The sequence below is a fragment of the Nelumbo nucifera genome, chromosome 3 (genome assembly GCF_055504915.1).
Source record: "Nelumbo nucifera cultivar China Antique chromosome 3, China Antique-T2T, whole genome shotgun sequence".
Taxonomy (NCBI): domain Eukaryota; kingdom Viridiplantae; phylum Streptophyta; class Magnoliopsida; order Proteales; family Nelumbonaceae; genus Nelumbo; species Nelumbo nucifera.
Genome location: NC_142651.1, coordinates 50830001 through 50838083, shown reverse-complemented (window position 1 = coordinate 50838083; position 8083 = coordinate 50830001).

Here is an 8083-nt window from a genome sequence, read left to right as displayed (position 1 = left end):
GATTCGGGTGTAAATGGCCTATAAAAACCAAAAGCTAAAGTTAATTAAAGATGAGGAGTTCCCATTAGCTTGAATGTTGTTGGGGTTGGTTGAGTATTCGTTTGTAGTGGCCTTGGTTTGCCATTGTGATCTAGCAATGGTGACTAGATGTTGGTTGACTATTCGTTTGGGGTTGGTTGACTTGTTCCCATTAGCAATGGTGACTAGATGTTGGCGAGTCTGGTTACTTAAATGGTGACAACCTTAGGTTGGGTATTACTATGTACTCATTTTAATATCAACTTTTGTAGTGGTCCAGCAGAATCTTCATGTGAACAAGTCTTTACTAGCAAAAAAGTGAATTTCTTTGATGGCAAGTCTTTGTTTAGTGAAATTGACACAAATAGTTGAAGGGTAAAATTGGGTTTTGAAAATATTTTATTGTATTAGTTTTAGTGTTCAGATAAATGTTAAGGGAGGTTATTGATATTAACAATATACTATATTTTAAAATCAACTAAAATGAAATCGGTTTTTCTAAGTAGTTATACCATTTGGGTCAAACAAGTGAGTCCAAGATACAAGTTTTGGATTTCTTACCCACGAAAACTCTATCCACACCTACCCACATAACAACGCAACCACAAATGGGGAACATCTCATCCTCTTACATGTTATTATAAATGGGGAGGGGGTAGTGTTTTGTGGGTACATGTGGGTAGAGTTATTGTGAGTAGGAGATCTAAAGTCCCAAGATACCATTATTAAATAAAAAAATAAAAAATACATAAATAAAAAATTCATATTAATAATAGTAAAATAATATTTTACTATGTCATAGTAAAATAATATTTTTTAAAAGTAGAAAATAATAAAAAATATAGAAAATACATAAAATAGAAAAATGTAGACACATCTTTAACATTATATATTAATTCATATTACAAAATATAAGTGTGATAAACAAGAAATACTTTTATTAATGACATTATGAAATACAATATTTAAAACCAAATGGGTCAACCCGTGATGTTATAATTGAATAATAAAATTTAAAAATATAGAAATACAAAAATATTAATAGAAAATTTACCACATCTCTAATATTATATAGCCATCATATTAAAGAAAATGAGTGTGATAAATAAGAATTTCTATAATTGATGGTGGAAATGGAATGCATAAAGTAAAATTGTCTTGAAAAGAAAAATGTTTTCCATTCATGGAATGGTTCAAGAATTCAATAGTTTAGGTTAAACCATGATATCATAATTCAATAATAAAAAATTAAAAATAGACAGAAATTCTAAAAGCTATGAAAAATAGAAAAAGTTTATATAAAGAGACATCCTTGATATTATACATTCATCACATTATATAAAAAAGAATTGTTTTATTTAAAAATGAAAATGGAGTAAAAATTTTAAATTTTACATAAAAAAGATCCATTTTTTGTGTTATGTTAAATGAGATAGCTCATGTATCATAGTTAAATAATAAATTTTTAAAAATTGATAAAAATAGAAAAGATTATAAAATAAATTTAAAAATCTAGGCCTATCTCTAATATTATTATTATTGTTATTAATTATTATTATTATTATTATTATTATTATTATTATTATTATCTAAAATTGCCACGTGCAATGCACATGCTCATCAGTGGCCAGAATGGTTCCAGTTCCAAATCATTTTTAAAACATTGATTCTACCAATAATACCTTGAAAATATGAACTCCTAGGACTATGTGCTTCACTTTTGTCATTTAACCAAAAAGGCTCACATATGTGAAGAGCTAGTGATAGGCCAAAGAGCATCATGTTATATATATATATAACAATGTTTTAAAAATGATTTGGAACTAGAACCATTCTGGCCATCGATTTTTAGGTTGATGGTTCAACTGTCCGTTTTGAACGGATGGCCAATTATGACAAAAATAAAAATAAAAACAAAATGATTAAAATAAAAATGACCAAAAACCATTGAACTAGTCGATGGTTTGACCACCTAGGTCTGGGTCATTGACTGATCCATTGTTTTTGGCTAGAGACCGGGTTTGGGGTAAAACGGAACCAGTTGTTTGGATGGTTCTTGGGCCAAATGATATGTTTGTTCGGGTCAATGGAAAATAAAAAACAATGGCTAGAATAGTTTACAATAGGCCATCTATCTAGTTAGAGCGCACCCTAGGTTTTTCACTAAGCTTTTCTCCCTCTTTTTCCTCTTTATACACTTGTTTCAACTTTATTTTCTTCTTTTCTATGAGCATTTTGATGTGAATAAAAATTACCATATTTTTATCCCTAAATATTTATTCTTTTAAACTTAATTAACACTTAAATGGACTCATTACTCTTGTGTTTTGATTCAGGGCAAGCAATAAGGCGTCAGGAGAAAAAGAAGGCTAATCGGATGATTTTGCACAGTTTCGGCACCGTTCAGTAATATGGGCATAACTCTCACATACAGACTCGGATTGGGATGATTCAAGATGCATTGGAAAGATAAGGGATAAATCCACAACTTTCATGTTTTGGGTTTTGATAGATTAGGTCTGCATCGAGATCAAAATCGAAACAAATTCGTAGAGAAGCCCAGCTCACAACTGAAGCTCAATTTGCAGAAAAGCCTTGTAGCAGCCCAATTTTTTAAAGAAGCCCAACTCGAATTCAAGAATAAAGAGTCTTACCAGATTTAAATTTCAAATGTAATCTTAGAAAGATAAAGAAGATTGAGATTACTAGATAAGAGATAGGATATGATTAGATCAAAACTAATTAGGACTTTCTATTTTTTGAAATGAACTCCTAAACGGAGTTGGAAACAACCCCTCCTCTTAAAGCTATATAAAGGGGGGGGGGACTAGCTTGAGGCATCAATCAATCAATCCATCTTGGAGGAAAAGCAAGAAGGAGAAAAAGAGGAAGGCGACAGAAAGGAGAAGACAAGCTCATAGATCTCAGTTTTAAGGGCGATATCATGAGTTCTTTCTTACCCCTTGTTTGTTTTATTTCCTTTATCATGAATTAATTTATTTGTACTTAGGGCTGTGGAAAGCTTAATCACGACAATTGATTAATTTTTTCTGATTTATCCAAGATTGTTATTTTCATATTGTCTATGAGTTATTATGCACATTGCGATTAGGAATTTGATCACCTCTTAATTGATTTGGTTTATATGAATGAATCGAGAGAGGAATTCATATACTGGACTAAATAATTCATAGTGTGAATTGAATGGTATATAAGAATATATATACGTGATTCATCTAATGACAGGTTTTTTATAGAACTTACTGCATCTCTATCACGAGAACTCTAGTCGAGAGATCAAAGGGTTACTTGATAGAGGTAAATTTGATATATCCTGAGAGGGAATATTAAATAAATTTGGAAAAACTTTAGCTTATGAAAATAATAACTTATCTTGGTTAATCTAATAAATTGATATCCATTGGAAGGGTTAGGTGGACCAATAGTCCTAGCGCTTCCAACTAGATCGTTGCAAGTTTTGTCATTAATTGCCTTTGTTTTTATTCTTTCTTTTTCTATCTTTTTAGTAGTTTCTATTGTTAGAATTCGGTTGTTCAAATAGTTGAGGGAAACTATAGTTCTAATACTTATTTTGTTAAATCCTCGTGGGAACGATATCTTTATACTACTTGATAACTAGTGCATTTGTTAGGTTTATATAATTATAGCTATCACATTTCATAGAGGTTAATAGGAAAAAATAATATCTTTTCCCATAAAAATTATTTGCACGACCATACCTCTTTTAATTTTGAACTCCAACATTTTTTTCTTAGTTTTCTTTTCTTAGTAAGCCCAAAACAGTTGTATCATCTAGATTTGCATTCTTAGGCTTCCTCTCTTTTTGGGGTTTAATATCGTAAATACATATAATTCCAACTCATAGCATTGCTGAAATTCATTGTTTCAAATATGTTTTTCAATTGCATACACATAGTAATTACCATACCTCTTTTAATTTTGAACTCCAACATTTTTTTCTTAGTTTTCTTTTCTTAGTAAACCCAAAACAGTTGCATCATCTAGATTTGCATTCTTAGGCTTCCTCTCTTTTTGGGGTTTAATATCATAAATACATATACTTACAACTCATAGCATTGCTGAAATTCATTGTTTCAAATCTGTTTTTCAATTGCATACACATAGTAATTAGCATTAGGATTCAGTAGCACATTCAGCTAGCTTATCATTTGATTGTCATACCTTGAATTCAAGCAATAGGATCATTTTCTACGCCCATCATCATTTAGTTTTGAATCTAATACATTATATAGCTAGTTTTGCATGCCATAATTTCAGTGCTGTTTTGACATTTTAGTAATTACTAGTAAAAGTGCATGTGTATTGCATGTGGCAATATCAAATGATGACGATGTTAATAGTCACCAACCAAATGACATTACTAGTTGAATCTTTAACCAATTTAACCAGGAAAAATGGACTATGATTAATAGATTAATTCATTTTTTCTCTTGTATTTTAGCCATTTCTATCTTTACTAACAATAATTCTTAGTTTTCAAACATATTTTTATTTAATATGAAGAATATATAATATTAATGCACCTAAAAGGTTGAGCCACTAACCCACCCCTTAGATAGGAAGATGGTTTAATTTCCCATTGGTTTTAAGTTGTATATTTGATGTCCATTAGTAATAAAATTATGTCTATTTTATTATACTTATTTTTAATATAACAAATATATAATAATAAAAACGTGTCCATTTTTTTCAAAATTTCTTTTTTTCTATATTTTTTGTATTTTTTATATTTCTAAATTTGTTCTATTTATTTATGACATCATGAAATTATCCATTTGACCGAAATGGTTGAAGTACTTACCCCACGACATAAATGGAAAATATGATTTCATTTCTAGGTTTATTTTAAAAATATAAAACTTCATTCTATTAGTAATTATTGTGTACGGATTTAGCAGTAGAATTTAGTAATGATAAACAAAAGTATTTTTTAAATTTATAAATTTGTATTTTTTATTTATGACATTATGAAATTATCCATTTGACCCAAATGGTTGAACTATATATCCACCACCTAGATGAAAAATATGATTTCATTTTTATGTTTATTTTAAAATATAAAATTTCATTCTATTAATAATTATTGTGTATGGATTTATTAGTGGAATTTAATGATGATAAACAAAAGTATAAATGTTGAATTCAATGAGAGAGAATGTGATTTATTTAATGACTTAAATGTGAGACTTAATGAGAGGTAATTTAATATACTTAATGGTATTCTTTTAATTACATTTTCTGCCCTTTCAATGGAGATTCAAGAGGAGGGGTATTTTAATAAAGAAAACTCCATAAGCCAATACCTCATAATTCCCACTTTTATAAGTAGTATAGATAGATAGATATAGATATTCGTCTCTTTTTAGGTTTAGGTTCAGCTAGCTGAACTGAACCATATATATAATATACATACATACATACATACATATATATATATATATATATATATATATATATATATATATTAAACATATGGATGGTGTAAGTTTGTAACCAGCCAATCAGTTTTGATCCCAAATCAATTCAAAATGCTTTGACATCTGGAACCTTGAAATTAATTGTTGGATTTTAATCTCATAAGAGATTAAATCCAATGGGTTTGATTGGTCAATTACATGAGAAATTGAACCTACAGACTTGATTGAAAAAAAAAATAGTTTTTCTCTTACAAAACCCAGTTTTGAACTTGTCCCACATTGGAAATTATAAGCTTTGTTTTTAGTATTTAATAGGAGCTGATTTACACTCCTTAGAAATAGTAGATGAGAGTATGGGGGTTTGATACCGCGCAACGCGTGCGCGCGTGTGTGCGACGCAATGAGGCGCACTTTGCACGCACGCGCATGGCTCATGAAGAGCGGATTTGATTTTAATGCGATGCTGACCGTTGATGAGATCAATGGTCATGATTTGATCGGATGTGATCAAGAGGCACAATTCAAAGTTAACAGTCATTAACTGTTAACTACTTTTTAAACAGTCACAATGTTTGAAATTGTGACTGTTCAAGGTGCCTTATCTGAACCAGCACCTAACTTTTCTTCATACCTCTTCACAAACTATTTAAGGAGCATAAATCAAACTTCAAAACACACATTTTCGAAATTCACTTTCTCTCACTCTCTCAGTCCGGTCTGCTACAGTCTCACAGAAGGTTTCTCCGGATATTCTTCAACTTTGCTGGTTGCAGATTCTTGCCCAAGGCTCTGTTGTATCCTGGGAACGGATTTGCTTTTAACCCAACAACAAACTCAATGAAACTAAGTGGGGGCAAATAACATTCTAAAGACCATATCTTCAGACGCGCCTCAGAGCTTCTCCTCCAAAGTTACAGTGACCCCATTTTTCCAACAATTTTAGAACGTTATTCTGCAATGGAGGCAGAAGCAAGCATGACTTTGATCAAGATGATGAACCAAGATCTTGTTCGACTAGACTAGTTCAATAGAGCAAACTTCAGCTGTTGGCAAGACAAGATGATCTTCTTTCTGACCACACTAAAACTATACTATCTACTGGACCCGAATCTGCAATCACTTCCTGAACCCATTGACAAAGACTCAGAAAAACTAAAGAAGGAAAGAGCAAAACGAGAAGATGACTCACTTCTGTGCCGAGGACACATACTAAATGCCTTATTAGACTGGCTCTACAACTTCTACAAGGAACTTACATCAACAAAAGAAATCTGGAAGGCCCTAGAATTAAAATACAAGGTGCAAGAAGCATGTACGAATAAGTATCTTATTGCAAAATACTTTGACTTCACCATGGATGACCATAAACCCATATTGGAGCAAGTTCATGAACTACAGGTGATAGTCAACAAAATTCGATCCCTTGACATCATCCTTCCTGGATCTTTCCAAGTGGGAGCAATCATTGCCAAACTTTCACCCTCTTGGAAGGACTACAGGAAGAAGCTTCTTCACAAGCCTGAAGAACTTACCTTGGAGCAAATTCAACAACACATTCATATTGAAGAAGAGTCTCGGATTAGAGACAGTAGGGATAAGACCCTGGCCGGTATGTTGAACTCTAAGGTCAATTTTGTGGAAAACGGATTGAAGAAGACTAACCCTGCATTACAAGTAAAGAAGAAGGACGGGAACTTCGAGAAGAGCAACAATAAGATAGTCCTATGCCTGAATAGATTAGGAATTTATTATTAGATATAGTGGTACCTGTGATGGTAAGCATATAAGTCTGAGACATGAATTTGTTAGGCAACTGATTCAAGATTGAGTCATCACCATAACCTATGTGAGGTTAAGTAAAAACTTGGCTGATCCTCTTACCAAGGTCTTGGCTAGAGAATTGGTATGAATGACAACCAAAGAGATGAGATTAAAACCCTTTACTTAGTCACCTATAATGGTAACCCAACCTGCACTGAAAAACCATCAGTATTGGGTTTAATGGGTAATAACAAGTTACAACAATGTGACTGTTAATACTTACATTGAGAAATTTCCCATCACAACATAAACAGTGTTGTCCGTTATGATGAGAGGTTGAGTTAAACTTTTAATGAAGTTCTGAAATGTGTCAAATAACGGAACACATAGTGGAATTTCACCTATGTGAACATAGAAGTGGTGCCGCTTTTCATGAGAGTTTGGGTTTGCTTTCGGGATTGTTCATGAAACCAGGAAAGAAGCACATGGCCATAACAGTGCTGAGCAAAACTTGAAACTTTTGCAGAGACTGGACATTTTTGTGTGTATAGGTGTCTCCGGTCTGTCTTGAGAGTAATTGGTTTAAGGTCTTACCACCAATAACTTTGACAATGCTCTGAGATATCTATACTAACAAAAGGTTTAAGTTGATAAACACATTTTGTATGCATAATTGTGTCATAGTAGTTTGGATTGAGAGAGAACTATGTAATTGATCAATCAATGTGGGATTGTTGGATTTTAATCTCATAAAAGATTAAATCCAATGGGTTTGATTGGTCAATTACATGAGAAATTGCACCTACACACTTGATTGAAAAAAAAAGAGCTTTTCTCTTAGACTC